Consider the following 15,615-nt stretch of genomic DNA (forward strand, 5'->3'; position numbering starts at 1 on the left):
GACATTCTTTCCATATACTTGGAACATTGTTCACACACTAAAATTATATACTCAGCCACAAAAAACTTAATAAATCCATGTAGAGGTAAAGTAAGTTTATCTGACTCTGGATTTTTTCAAGATTTTCTTTGTTTTTTGCTTTATATGGTTAAAGGAATATGCCTAAGTTTTGTTGGATTTTGTTTGCTTGTTTTGGTACTTGCTTGTATTCTTGTCACAAAACCACAGATCTAGAAAGTATAAATTTTGGGAAGATCTATGCCAGTATTCAAATACTTCTCCTCCTTCTGTCTTTTCCTCCAGGTATTCCAATTGTATATTACAACTTAAAATTGTCCCACAGTTCTTGGATCTTCTGCTGCCTTGTGTTATATACTCTTTTCACTTCAATTTGAATAGTTTCTATTGTTTTATTCAGGGTCACTTATACTTTCCTGGCCTATGTCTAGTCTACTGATGTTATTAAAGAATTCCCAGTTTCTATTTATTCATTTTTTAATATTACCTTTTAATTCATCCTTAATTTCTCTCTACTCATATTACTCACCTGTTATTGCCTATAGTCTATTTTTTTCCATTAGAGTCCTTAATATATTACTGTTATCTTAAATTCTCTGATAATTTTGTGTCCTGTCTGAGTCTGGTTCTGATGACTGTTTTGTCCCTTAGGCTGTGATTTTCTTTATATTTTGGTTGTGTTTAATATCCTCTGTAGCTACAGGTGCCAGCGGCTTCAGATTTTTCTAATGTCCATGTATTTTATATAAATATATTTATCCCTCCTGATTTTTGTCATAAATATTTCTCAGAATCTGTATCTTTCATCTAATCCAACTATAATCCACTGTTACTATATTTGACTCTTATATTTGTTAGTATAGTGGTAAGGTACAGGGGAGGTGGCATGTTCAATAATATCCAGTTGCATATCATTGCTTCAGGGATATTGTGTCTTGAGGCTGTGACATTTACAAGTGTTTGTCCAGTGGTATAGCTCTTCCCCCCAGGCTCCTACTCCATTCCTTGTCTGCAGTTTTCTTGTATGTTTCTTCCAAGCTCAGTTGTCAATTAACTGTTATACTCTAAGGTGATACAAAATGGCTAGAACATACTAGAGTCAGAGGCATTACCTTACACTAGCTGACAGAAGGCTCTGTCAAAATATTACCCTTGTGAAGAAGGCATTTGCTATGGAGAACTCTCCAGGTGTATTTCACAGTGAGTACTTTTTCTGTGCCCTTGACAGAGCCACCAGGGAATCAGTATGAAATCTTTAATAGAATATGTTGGGTTTCCTGATTTTAAGGAGCATGGACATATGGGAGTTCCCTAAGACTCTAGGCCCAAGATTTTCTCATTCTCCATTTCCAACAGTTTTTCAAAATTACCATGTTTCTTCCAGTTTATGGCTTCAGCTTCTCTAAACAAAGAGATATACGCTGTGATTGCCTGGATGCATTTGTCTCTCAATTCTTGGTGTGTATGGGTTTACATGGCTCATACTGAGTCAGCTGATCTTTTATAGATGACTTATATAAGTTAATGTCTTCACATAGAAGGGAATTATTTGGCTCCAGATTCTGTTATTCCAGAGCTAAACTGTGCTGTATTCTATAGAAGACTGAAAGAAAAGGAGAAAGAAAGCAATAGGAAATTGCTCTCTTCTGTAAATTTTGAGATTAAATATCTGTATAAACCTGAGTAAAAATATATTCCTTTGAGATGATACTTGAAGTATTTGAATAAACAAATTTAATACCCCCATTACAATAAGCTGGATCTTACACCTTTTCTAAGTTCCTTATATCCCTCATGGTGAAAATATAGTATGTTAAGAGCACCTGAGTCCATGGATTTGAAGAAGAAAATTGTGAGGCCAGCTTGAAGAGAGAACTTTTTTCTCAGCCTAATTATTGAGTTGCTTGCTTTAAAAAAAAAAAAAAAAAAAAAAAAAGATTATTTATTTATTTATTTATTTATTCATGAGAGACACAGAGAGAGAGGCAGAGACACAGACAAAGGGAGGAGCAGGCTCCACGCAGGGAGCCTGATATGGGACTTGATCCCAGGACTCCAGGATCACGCCCTGGGCTAAAGGTGGCACTAAACCACTGAGCCACCCGGGCTGCCCAGTTTCTTTCTTTCTTTCTTTCTTTCTTTCTTTCTTTCTTTCTTTCTTTCTTTCTTTCTTTCTTTCTTTCTTTCTTTCTTTCTTTCTTTCTTTCTTTCTTTCTTTCTTTCTTTCTTTCTTTCTTTCTTTCTTTCTTTCTTTCTTTCTTTCTTTCTTTCTTTCTTTCTTTCTTTCTTTCTTTCTTTCTTTCTTTCTTTCTTTCTTCTTTCTTTCTTTCTTTCTTTCTTTCTTTCTTTCTTTCTTCTTTCTTTCTTTCTTCTTTCTTTCTTTCTTTCTTCTTCTCTTTCTTTCTTTCTTTCTTTCTCTCTCTCTTTCTTTCTTCTTTCTTTCTTTCTTTCTTTCTTTCTTTCTTTCTTTCTTTCTTCCTTTCTTCTTCTTTCTTCTTTCAATATATTTAAATGTAGACCATTTTCATACATATATTTTAGAACTTGGTCTCTGTGACTTAAAAATTCTTGATTTTATAAGTGTAGAATTACATGTGGTGCTCCTTTCCAGAATTCTGAGATCATGACCTGAGCCACCTAGGCACCCAACATATGGAAAATTTTCTTATTTCTATTTGTTTCATTTACTTCGTTTATTCACTGGTGGTTATCAAACTGGGTCCTTTTTCTTTACTTTCCACATGTGCAATTAAAAAAAAGTGACTCTTTATAGTCATTGATATTCCTATATATTTTTCAGATTTGTTCCAGATCAATGATTAAATACACTGTTTATCATTTACTGTTTTCATCATGCTAATATAAGGCACCAGGAATCAACATATTTTCAGTCTATTCTTCATATGATAGTGATGAAATTCAGGAATTATAGTAGCTTGGCTACGTTCAAAGAGTTTCTAGGAATGAGGGCTGAATTAGCCCTTCTAAATACTGAAATATTTGAATTAGATATTAAAATATTACCTGTCATTTCATCTTTGCTTTATGAATCCTTCCCCCAGATGGGCAGCAAGGTGAAGTGAGCTCCTACATCACAAATTCCTGGAGCAAAATGGATAAGCATCTCTTTGGTCAAGTCCCCCTAACTCCTAATGGGTAAAGAAATGCAAAATATTATTTCAGTATTTTTAGAGTTGTGTGTGTTATCTAGCTTTATAAATGTCATACTTCTGAACCCTCTCCGAAAAAAAAAAAACTATTATAATAAAACTTAATGTGAAGTATAACCATGATCATTTATGGTGATTTTGAAGGAAAATACCCTTGTTATTGTCATAACAGATAGCAAAAAATGACTGGTAAATTTGCCAATGGACACCTATTAATGTTTTTGAAAGCTGGAAAGAACACTATGGGGGCAAAATGAAAATTGGAGTGATTGAGGATTAACTAGAAAATGAGGAAACATAAAACTAAATAAGGGATTAAATTCCAAGATGCTTTCTGGTGACCTACGAGCAAGTGAGCTGTATTGAGAAAAGGAAATGGAGTTAGTGGAATGTTGATTTCTTGTTCCCGTTTTAGCAAATTGAACCTTAAGGTTTTTGCTTGTAGGATGGTAAATTCCAGACGAGGGGCTTCTCATCAGTGGAGCTAATTAGACGGGAAAGGTCATGAGACTGGAGCACTAGGTAAAACAAAACAACCACAACAAGACATTAGGAAAGAGAAGGAGGATTAGCTGAACTCATGCTGTTTGGAAAAGAAAGTATAACTTGTCTATTGATTATCAACTGAGTAGCTGGAAGGTGAGAGTTCTTAAGAATGGAAAAAGTGATGTTAGAGGCAGTGGGGACAGGATAGAAGAGTTTAATAAATTGAGAAGTGTGGTATATAACCTATCAAGAAAGCCTTCTTACGTGGGTGTATGTGTGCATACCTATATAAAGACAGAAAACTAAAAGAATGTGAATAGTTTAGAATCTATTCTTTGGATGAACACTGAGTCCAGCCATGTTCTAGGCACATGATTAGGAATTGAATATACAGTGTTGGACAAGAAGGACTTGATCCCTCCCAAGTCATAGTTTTCAGTGGAGGTGAAGCTCATGAGTCTTTGGTATTGGAAATCTAATTCTTCTATATTGCTGTATTTTCTCAGCTTTCCTCACAGAAACATGTGAGGAAACATGCTACTAATTAGATAAGACACAAAGCAAAGATCTAAAAAAAGATAAAAAATTAAGATTAAAATAGACCAGTGACAGTAAAACATGATCTCCAGGATCATGCCTTGGGCCAAAGGCAGATGCTCAACTGCTGAGCCACCTAGGCATCCCCACTTTTGTAAAATTTAAGGATATATACACACTTCACAAAATATTTAAATATATACACTTGGAGTTTAAGGAGGTGTTCCTAAATGACAGTCATCCTACTGAAAATTGTATAAGATTAATAAGTATCATAAGACAAATACATCATCTATATTATTTTGATAAAGCAGAATCTTAAGTTGATATTTCATATCCATATATTTTCATCAGTATTCTCTATTTTACTACAGTGAAGAATGCACTAACAGAGGCATGGTGTATTATAAGTTGCCCCCCCCCCTTTTAAGTGTGCTGTGGTTGTTACCTAGTTTAATGTACAGATTACTTAAGCACATAGTGTATTTACTATTTACTAGTGTATTTACTTCCACTAGTTCATAATGTAAGTGGAGCCCTAAGATCTAGCTGTGAAGTTGTATTCACCAAAGTGTCTTGAAATAAGTTTTGTCATTGCAGCTGTAGTTGCTGCTTTGAACAGAGTCCCATTCTGAGACTCAACACACACACTGGCCTTTCCAAACTTTCTGATATGTCATCAACACTTTCAGAGTGCAAATGTGTGTGTTGGACTTCTCCCAAATATAACTTTAGATTTGTGAAAATTTTCAGAGAGTTGAGCTAAATCCACTTTGTCTTTCAGCATGTAAGAAATTTGAACCAGAATTTATCACATTTTCACAAGTCCAGGTTTCCCCACTATCTGAAAGTAGAGTGCTCTTATGGAACTCTTCTGAAGCTGACATGGAGTAAAGCAAAGAGTGTTTTCCACTTTTTGGAAGTTAGCATTAAACCATTTAGTATATGAAAGACCTACATTAGTACTTGTTTTCACTAACAAATCCGAAGAGACTTTTTCTTGTACTAGAAAGGTAGATCTCTGGTAAAAAAGCAGAGTGGTGTAATGTGAACTTCTGGAAAGTGGAGAATGGTTGTATCTCAGTGGGCATTTCTCAGAATTTAGTAATATTAGTAAACACATTCCTTGTGACACGAAAAATCATACAGGATTTAAAAGACAAAAATAAAGTTCTGTACTTTCATTTCTTTGGTAAAATATTTCCAGTCTAAATGAAGCTGTTTTGATTATAAACAAAAGAATTGTCAAGGCAATTTGTGATTGTTTTCATTCAGAAATAATAATTTAAAAATTCCATTTGCATCAATTTTTAAAATAGCTTGTTCTTGAATAGAAGTGGAATAAAGATTATCCTATATTTGTATTTTCAAATGTGGGTGATCAATTCCTTTATCAGTTGTCTTCCCTCACTCCTGAATTGCTTCAGGTTGAAAAGGGCAAGGATTTCTGGAAAGGGACATAGAAACAATTATGAAAATTACATTTCTATTTCCAGAGATATCACTTGGTTCAGAATTCAAAGTCAATTTTTAAAAAGACAAATATATTCCAGAGCTAGGGGAAAGTAATGTGATACTCAGATCCCAGAAATGAAGAGAAATCACAATTCAGTCACTATGCTATTCCTTATTCTGGAAAAATCTGCCACTATCTGGTAGTGTAGCATATGGGTATTTTAAAGGTGTAGAGCTGGGAGAAAGAAAAAGACAGGGTCCCAAGAAATAAAGTTGGATCAAACACCTCACATTTTAAAAAGTGAGTTGCAAAGGTCAGAATACCAGTGAGTGAATTGCAAACACATTACCTCTTTTGGTTTCAGATAAAAGGGAAATTAGCATGCATAGGTCTGTTCTTCAGATCTATGCAGGTTTTTCTAAAAATTATTTTCTAGACTAGATAGATCATATAGCATTTGTCTTTCTGATGTACTTCATTTGGCATTATGCCTTCGAGGTCCATCTAAGTTGTCATAAATGGCACTATGCCATTCTTTTATGTCTGAACAATATCCCATTGTGTGTGTATATACAAAATTTCTTTATCCATTCATTCATTAATTAATGCTTAGGTTGTTTCTGTTTCTTGGCTATTGTAAATAATGCTGCGGTGATGGTGGAGGTGCATATATCTTTTAAGTTAGTGTTGTACTTTTCTTCGGATAAACACGTAAAGTAGTGTTGTTGGATAGTGTGGAAGTTCTGTTTTTAATTTTTTGGTAACTTTGATAGTGTCTCCACTGTGATTGTGCCAATTTACAACCCAACCAACAGTGCATGAGGGTTCCCTTTTCTAAACATCTTTGACAAAACTTATTTCTTTTGATAAATGTCACCTCATACTTCTCAGAACAGCTATTCATTGTGTTTTTTTTCATTTTCCTGATTAGGGAAATGGAGCATTTTTCCTGTGCCTGTTGGCCATCTGTATGCTATCTTTGGAAAAATGTTCAATTCCTCTACCCACTTTTTAGATTTTTTTTTATTGAGTTGAAGTTCTTCATGTATTTTAGATATTAACTCTTTATTGGATATAGGATGGTCAAGTGCCTTCTCTCATTTAGTGGGCTGCTATTTCATTTTGTTCCCTGAGGAAGAGCTTCATTGGCCACTAAACTTGTGACAAACCTGAAGCCTACTTCTCAGGCCAAAGCTCCAGAATAGGCAAAGAGGCCTCCTTTACAGAAAGACTGGCAGGCAAGTTAGCCTCCCTCTATTATCAGTACAGTGCCCTGGGGGTGATGGCCTGCCAAGAACTCTTTCCAACTTTTACAGTCTTGTGGGGCCCAGGAATGCAAGCCCCAACTCTACCTGAGCCAGGTGATTGAGGGGCATCTGCTGGGCAGAGCTGCAGAAACCAGGTCATCAGATGAAATAACCAAGGCCCCGGACACATGTAAATCTCCCCTCTGGGAGCCAGTTATACTCTGGAGTACAGTGGAGGATAAGCACAAAGATTGTGCCTATGCTCCCAGTCATAATGGGAACCACAGTCACAATGGTTAGCTAATAGGTCTCCTTCACAGAAAGAATGAACTCTTGAGTTTGTTGTAGCTGTTTAAGGATTCTATTGGCTATAATCCTGTAGGGCCCATGAGCATAAGCCCTACTGACCACCTAAACCAGGCAACATAGAGGTGTCCTCTGGCAGTAGTCACAAAAATCAGGGCCCCTGACAAAGGTATGAGTTCTTTCTGGGTAACACCTGTTACTACAATCCACTGGATCAGGAATGCCAACTCCCCTAACATCTAGAGCCAGGTGATCAAGAAGCATCCCCTAAGTGGCAGCAATTTAAAAAAAAATTAGGGCACTGGATGTGTGTAAGAAATCCCTTCCAGGAGATCCTGGTCCTCTGAAGCATGGCAAAAGAAGAATGTGAAGACGGCACCTCCTAGTCTCCATCCCCTGGGAATGTTCCAGCAGGCTCCTAGATTTGTGTGTTAAATTAGATGCGTGCCCCTCAGGCCCAAACTTTAATACAGACAGGTGAACATGCTTTCCTTTGGCCACAGCAGCTGTCTCTGAGCCGGGCTCTAGAGGATGGGTGTGAGTTTGAATGTGTGGGCTCTTTAAGAGCAGTTTCTCTGATTCTACAGTCTTGGGGGTCTTGCAATATGAACCCTGTTGGTTTTCAGAGTTAGATGTGTTTAGAGCTTGTCTCTCAAGTGTCATAAATGTTCAGGTGCCTGATGTGGGGTTTGAATCCTTGGATCTTCAGAGACATGTTTCTAGTTTTGCATTCTCCCGAGACTGTGTATCCTTGCACCAGGAGTGGGGTTTATTGTGAGATTCTGTTGCAGCCTCTGAATCCACTTCTCAGTTTTCTTCCATTTGTCCAATGTGTAGCTGTTATTTAGCCTTTGCATTTTTTAAAGGGAATTTTCCATATGTAGCTATAGCTTCAGTGGGTCTGTGGGTGGAGGTCTGTTCAGGATCTTCCTACGTCACCATTTTCACCAGAACCTTCTGGAATTTATATTTTCTGTGTCCTGAACAGTGTGCTGCCAAAAATTTAAAGTGGCTTCAATTACCAAACAGAAGCAAATCCTCAATGGAGTTATTTCACATCCAGGCTGTAAATTATCCCACAGATAAAAGTTTAAGGAAGATAGCTTGCAATAAAACCACAGACAAAAAACACATGAGAAAACCAATCACCATGACTGAGTCCAGAGAAATAACCAACTGCACAATCATGCACCAAAAATTGCACGTCTGTTATTGAGTCCAGAGTATAGAATTAGCTTATAAATGCATTTCATATTTTAATAAAATATCTTAAACATGAAATAAGTAGCACCTCATAAATAGCCAAACATTTGAAAAAGAACCACTTTCTAGAACTAAAATACAATTAGAAAGTAACCTGAATGGATTATGATAGCTAGTCAAGCTACAGAACATCAAAGGTAAATGATCTTAAAAACAGCCTAAGAAGAATAAAAACTAGATTAACATTTAATTTCTCAAAAGCAATAATAGAAACAAGAAGTCCTATCTACCATTCAACTATAAGAAGAAAAAAAAAAGCTTAAAACTATGTATTGAGGAAACTATTTTAATATTGTAGAAGAAACTATTTTTAGGCAAACCAAATTCTCAATATAGGCTCTTCTAAACATAAGAAATATTATGTGTGGAATATAAGAAATGAGCAAAGAGGGGGGAAAAAGAGGGCAAAGCAAGAAACAGACTTAGCTATAGAGAACTGATGGTTACCAGAAGGGAGTTGGGGGGCGGATAGGTAATAAAGATGATGTAGATTAAGAAAATGCACTTGTGATGAGCCCGGGGTGTTGTACAAAATATCAGTTCAACACTTTTATACACCCCAAACTAATATCACACTGTATATTGAGAAGCTGGAATTTGACTAAAAACTTTAAAATTTGAGGTTTATATTTTTAAAAATTGGATTTGGAAGTTCTAAAATGCAAAGAAGAATAGCAAAATATTAGCAATTACATGATTAAGGCAAATAAATACTGCATTTACAAAATCATAATGGTATGATAAAGATGGCCAATTAGTGGTTTTCTAAAAGAATATTGAACATTCGCTTATATATCCTACATGCCTAGAGCAATGATGATGGTAAAAGAGGGAGGCCTTAAAAAAAAATCATTCTAATATCTTTGAATAGCTGAAGAGAAAGATAAATATATTGATAAATGTAAACATACCAATAAAGGCCTTTACTGCAAGAATCTGAACAGCCCAAAGTTAGCCTCTTTGGAAGTCTGCATATTATAGATCTGATAAATCGAGTTTTTAGCCTTTCTATTGGCTCTTGAAGTTTTCTTGCTTTTTTGATATACTTCAGTTGCTCCCTCATTTGCCTCCTCATCTCTCCATTCATGTTACTCTAGAGTGTCTCTTTGTAATATTGTCTGTCCCTTTGGAATACTGTTTGAACAGCTGTTTGTGCCGAGAACAACACTTATTGTGGTTTTAATCGACTGCATCTCTTAAGATATTTTTTTTCATGAATTGAAGTGGCTGTTAACAGTAGAGTTTGTGTGTAAGGGGAAATTCGTTTTCTCACTATTGTATGTATACATTTGTGTCATGTATCCTATAACATCACAAGGGAGAAATGTGGTATAATGATATAATGGAAAAACACTAAGAAGAATTTCTTGTCTCTGCTATGCACTAATTTGCTCTGTGATCTTCTCAGTTCACCTAACCTCTCTGGATAATAACACTTGTTCTTCCTACCTTGAGGATAAAAAAGAGCTAATAGCTATTAAATTGCTCTGAAACAGTTCAAAGTGTTACTATTACAAAAGAATAGGCCACTTATCAAAGAAAAAAAAAGAACACAGCTAAGTCTTGCAGTCACTTCACTTATTTTTTGTCATGCCTTAGGGAATTATTCAATCAAATGTTGAGCTATCCACTTTAGAATCCTTCAAGCCCTAAAATGATCAATATTTGCCTCTCTTTCTATTTGTATCAGGTAGCTTTGATATGTGTACAAGGTTAAGGGAGAAAACTCAGTTTGGATGTGTTTTCCACATGATGATAAGGTCTGATGCTGGCTACAATGTATTGGGTGTAAGTATCAACATAAAATATTTTAATTATTCATAAATAGTGTTTTGAATGGGAAAAATTCTTCAGGTATATTGGAGAACTTCTTTTTTTTCTTGGAGGTGTTTATAAATTAGCCCAGACTAAGTGTGTAGAACCTTATGAAGGCAAATAGATGAACTGCATTCTATATAAATGTTCTTCTTTTATACAACTATACTGGGTTAATTATTTTACCTATCCTGGAACATGTAGCTTTTTCTAAGAATGATTACTTGATCATTCAGTCATGTAAAATAATTACATTAAGATTCTTCTCTTTACAGTGAGAATGTGGTTTCAACCAACTCTCCTCTTGAGAATAGCTAAGGAAATTGAAAGAAGTTAATTTTTAATGATTTTTCTTAGAGGTCTAGGAGGAGCTAACAAATCAGTGAGAAATTGGAGAAACAAAGTGAGAAAAAGGAAGGAACTCTGGTAATTCTAATAGAATTACTTTTAGTTCAAAGTTTCTTCCAGTTCCGTAATTGTGGCTGAGAAGTTGAGAGACTGATGACTATCCACGAGGATTCAAGCATCGGGGGGAAGAATTTGGAATTCAAGGCCTACCAAAATGGAGCAGCCATTATTAACCACTAGACTTAATATATTCTGTCATTGTGAACATCCTACTCTTGGGGCAAGATGCTTGCCCCAAAATAGGATGACAACTTCATCCAAAACCTCAAATTATCTCTCTATATTAAAAAAAATACAGTGAATGTTTTTAATAAAATAATAATCAAGCATATGTAGAAACATGAACTTCAGTTGGCAAATCAAAAGACATTATAGACAATAAAAAATCCCTGTGAATCCAGGGTGCGGTAGGATAAAAAGTTTGTGATTAGGGAAGTAAGACAAAATTGAGAATTTAAGTCAAGACCTGACAACTATTGAAAAGAACTAAATGGAATTGATAACTCAATGAATAGGTTATGTTCTAAAAGATTAACTATAGTTAAACTATAGTTAAAAAGCAAGTAAGTACAGTATAAGACATCAGAAGAAAATATCCAGAGAAAAAGAATAAAAAACACTGGAAATTGTGCAAAGGACATATGAAGTACAGGGAAAAAGTCTAATATATATACTTGGAGTCCTAGCAAGGAGAGGGGAAAGAAGATAGAAGTAATATATAGAGAAAATAAGAAGAAACAATTTCAAACTATCAAATATTGAGACTTATGAAAAACAAATATGAATAAATCTTAAAAGCAAGAAAAACAAAATGATGTGTTCTGATGGTATAAAAATAAGATGGGACTTATGCCTTAAACAGTGAAGATCAGACTAAGATTAGTATATTTAATGTTCTGAAGGAAAATAACTGGTGAGTTAAAATGATAAAACCCATTAATATGTCCTTCAAGAAACCAAGTAACTAAATACCAACAGCTCAAAGGCTATTAACAGATATTAAGTATGATGAAGGGTAAATTGGTGAATTGGAAAATATTTTTCTAAAAGAAAGAGGTATGTGAAGTTCTATTTGTTGTTTTATAAACAAATTATCACAAACTTAGTACCTCAAAACAACATGTGTTTATTATGTTGCAGTTGCTATTGACCAGGAGCATGAATATCATCTCCCTGGGCCCTCTGCTTAGGGTTTCACAAGGTTGTGTTCAAGTTGTCAGTCAAGCTGTGTTCTTTTGTATAGCCTGGGGTGGTCCTCTTAGCTCATTCAGTGACTGGAAAAAGTCAGTGCCTATAGAACCCAGGTTCTTGTTTTCTCATTGAATGTTGGCTAGGGACTGCTCTCAGGTTTTAAAGATCATCTTAATGTATATTAATGCATGTGGAGCAATCAGTACTCTCAAGTGCTTCTGATCGTAGAGAATATTGCTACAGATACTTTGAAACACTGTCTGGGAAGGTCAATTACATCTGAAAACTGATATATAATCCAGAAATTCCTTCTTAGAAGCACCTGAAACATAGGTATATAGGGTCACCAAAATACATAACAGAATGTTCATCACAATACATTTGTATTATAGTTTGTAATATACCTCTTGATATGGACTGAAGTGTCTTCTCTCCCAATTTACTATATTGAAGTCCTAACCCCAGTGCGGCTGTATTGAGAAATAAGACCTTTGAAGAGATAAAGCTAAGTGGGGTCATATGGGTAGTGCCAAATCCAGTATCACTGGTGTCCTTATAAGAAAAGGTAGAGACACGGGGGATGCATGTACCACAAAAAGGCCATGTGAGGACACAATTAGAAAAATGACCATCATCAAGCTGAGGAGAGAGGCATCAGGAGAAATCAGACCTGCTGGCACTTTGGTCTTAGACTTACAACCTCCAGAACTGTGAGGAAATAAATTTGTTGTTTAAGCCACTGTCCTATATTTTGTTAAAACAGCCCTACCAAACTAATACAATATCCATATTGAAAATAACCTGAAAATTACTCGATCTCCATCAGGAGTAGAATAGATTTTGCTATAGTCATGCAGTGAAATACTATGTAGCAACGAGGAATAATGATTTACAACTAGATACACGATATGAGTGAATCCTACAAAGACAACTTAGAGCCAGTGTCAGTCATGAAGTAATAATAGATATTTTATACCAATTTTACTATAATTTTAAATACATGTAGTTTCTATTAATGTCATAAGTATTGGGCATTGAGTCATACTTAATTTGACAAATATTTGATTTGCCTACTACATTCCATAGAATGTGTGAGGGGTGTATTATTGAGTCAATAGAGATTCCCATCCTTAGGTAGTTTATATTCTAGCAAGGGATACTCTAAAAACCACCACTGTGGTAAGTACATAATTAGTCTATTGGATGGGTGCTCTGGGGGGAAGGAAAAAAGTAGTAAAAGTGGAATCTGTGGTATTTGGGGGAAAAAGTTGCAATTTGAATAGCCTGTTCATAATAGATCTCATGAAGGAGGCATTTGAACTATTGCTTGAGGGATGAGTGATTTTTGAGGAGAATTTCAGGCATAGAGAAGAACTGGTGAAAAGACCCCAAACTGAGAATGTTCCAGACAAGACTGAAGAATATCAGTGGGTTCAGAAGGCTGGAGCAGAGTGAAAATGGGAGAATTAGAAAGATGATTGGAAATAAATAAAAATTTAAAAAAAATAAAGATTTAAAAAAATTTGGGATCCCTGGGTGGCGCAGTGGTTTGGCGCCTGCCTTTGGCCCAGGGCGCGATCCTGGAGACCCTGGATCGAATCCCACGTCGGGCTCCCGGTGCATGGAGCCTGCTTCTCCTTCTGCCTGTGTCTCTGCCTCTCTCTCTCTCTCTCTGTGACTATCATAAATAAATAAAAATTAAAAAAAAATAAAGATTTAGAAAAATGATTGGGAAGTTTGGAGATGGGGAATAAATAATGTGGGCTTTTAAGCAATTATAAACACTTTGGTTTTTGAAATGAGGCATTTGGGAAAGAGCAGTGATGTTATGATTTACTTACTGAAAGATTAACTGCTATGTGTTGTGAATAGACTATAGCAGGGCAAGAGTAGAAACAGGGAAATTTGTTAGGTTACTAGAATAATCCAGGTAGACATGATGATGGGTTAGGGAAGAGTGTTAGGTTTGAATGTAGCAAAAAGTGATTGGACTTTGGATGCATTTTGAAAATAGAGACTGAAGAATGATCTGATAGATGATGATGCAGAATGAGGAATAAATGGCCACAGGAAAAAAAAAAAAAGTTGCCATAACCTAAAATGAGAAATCCTGGGTATGGAATGATTAGGTGGGAAGAACATGTCAGGTTAATATGTCTCTTAAGCATCCAAATGAGAATGTTCCTTAGACATGATGAGGTTATCAATTGCTACATAAATTATACCCCAAATCATGCTGGGGTACAATAACCATTTTATGATATTTCATATTTCTGAAGAATGATTTAGGTTCAACTATGGAATTTTAGATTGTCACCTTTGGAGTCTCATTAGGATGTACCAGAAACTGACCTGGCTGAAATATCCAATATGGCTTTATTCAAATGCCTAGTATTTCTCTATGGATGGCTGGAAATCTAGGACATGGAGGCCAGGTAGGCTTCTCTCTCTCTCTTTTTTTTTTTAATAATAAATTTATTTTTTATTGGTGTTCAATTTGCCAACATACAGAATAACACCCAGTGGTAAGCTTTTCTCTATAGGGCGATTTCATGTCTCTACTTGGTCTCTCTGGCCCAGTAGCTGGACTGCTTAAATGATGGCACAGGGCACAAAAGCACAATACCAGAACTTGCTAGGCCCTCATAACGTTTAGAACTTGAAATTGGACAATCCCACTTCCTCAGTGTTTATTGGATTAAGGAAATCACATGACCCTACTCAGAATCAATATGGCAGCAGTCTCTAAATGCTATAGGGGTGCAATTCACTAGAGCCATTTTGGAGATTTGGGGGCTAAATGTCATAAGCACATTAGATATGAGAGGTCTATTAGGCATCTAAGTATAAATATCAAGGAGATAGTGAGACATAGGAGTTGAAATCTTAGTAGTCTGGTTTGGAGATAAAATTTCTAGAATTTTTGGCATATTGAGTACGTGAAGTCCCCAAGAAAGTGATTTACATGAGAATCAAATAGTGAAAATGTTCCCATTATGTTTTTTATTTTATTTTTTTACAAAGTCTTAGTGAACTTGAGGCATTTCACACTTGATACAAGATACATAGGTAGACAGATAGTGATTTAGTTGTATGGCAACCTAGGGCTCATTGTGTTACCCTGTGAGTTTGTTGTATTATTTAGCTGATATAATTTAAAAGAAAAACAAAAGTGTGTAACTTAGCTGGATGTACAGTGTGGCCTTGAGGTAAACTAAATGGAAAAAATATCCTGCTCTGATCCCTTTTAGACGTCTCTGGGTATGGGAAAACACTAAGAAATTGTCAAAATATCTTGAGGGGGTTAATGGTTAGTCTCATTAGTCTCTGCTGGACACAAAGGCCCAGAGGAAGTAGCCTTAGAAAGGTTCGAAGTATTTCCATTTTCCTGTTGAGTGTCGTCTCCCCACCAGTTCCCATCGTCTACTCTGAAAAGAGCAGAATAATACCCCAGGTTGAACCTGACCTATGTGTTACCCATTGCAGTTGAAACTTCCTGTGCTTTTCCAAGCCTGCTCTCTCCAAAAGATTTAATAAAATCCAGGAATGTTTGTTGAGCTAGAGGGATAGAGTCTGCCTTGCCTTTGATGGATAAGGGTATTCGATGGAGGTTTACAGTGGTAATGACCAAATGCAGGTGTGACAGTGGAAAGAAAGCTGGTCCTGCCTTGTTTGTGAGACAATGCTCTCTGCCAACTTTTCCTCCGGACCTAAAACA

General features: G+C 35.8%; 2 long non-coding RNA genes across 7 annotated transcripts in view; one reads left to right on the forward strand and one right to left on the reverse strand.

The window, feature by feature from the left end:
- Nucleotides 1–7,148, reverse strand: part of LOC144320507 (uncharacterized) — a 63,195-nt gene extending 56,047 nt beyond the window's left edge. For both annotated transcript variants that reach the window (XR_013386133.1, XR_013386134.1), the window contains exons 1-2: nt 7,020–7,148; nt 3,043–3,167 (exon numbers count right to left, since the gene is read on the reverse strand). This is a non-coding gene — a long non-coding RNA (uncharacterized LOC144320507). The remainder of the gene's footprint in view (nt 1–3,042; nt 3,168–7,019) is intronic.
- The window catches only part of LOC144320506 (uncharacterized), a 148,075-nt gene that overhangs the window by 87,219 nt on the left and 45,241 nt on the right, over nt 1–15,615 (forward strand). For 3 of the 5 annotated variants that reach the window (XR_013386130.1, XR_013386128.1, XR_013386132.1), the window contains one exon: nt 10,178–10,271. This is a non-coding gene — a long non-coding RNA (uncharacterized LOC144320506). Of the gene's footprint in view, nt 1–10,177; nt 10,272–14,206; nt 14,333–15,615 lie in introns of all 5 variants that reach the window. The other 2 variants (XR_013386129.1, XR_013386131.1) reach the window with 1 other exon arrangement.

This window comes from Canis aureus, chromosome 9 (genome assembly GCF_053574225.1).
Source record: "Canis aureus isolate CA01 chromosome 9, VMU_Caureus_v.1.0, whole genome shotgun sequence".
NCBI lineage: Eukaryota > Metazoa > Chordata > Mammalia > Carnivora > Canidae > Canis > Canis aureus.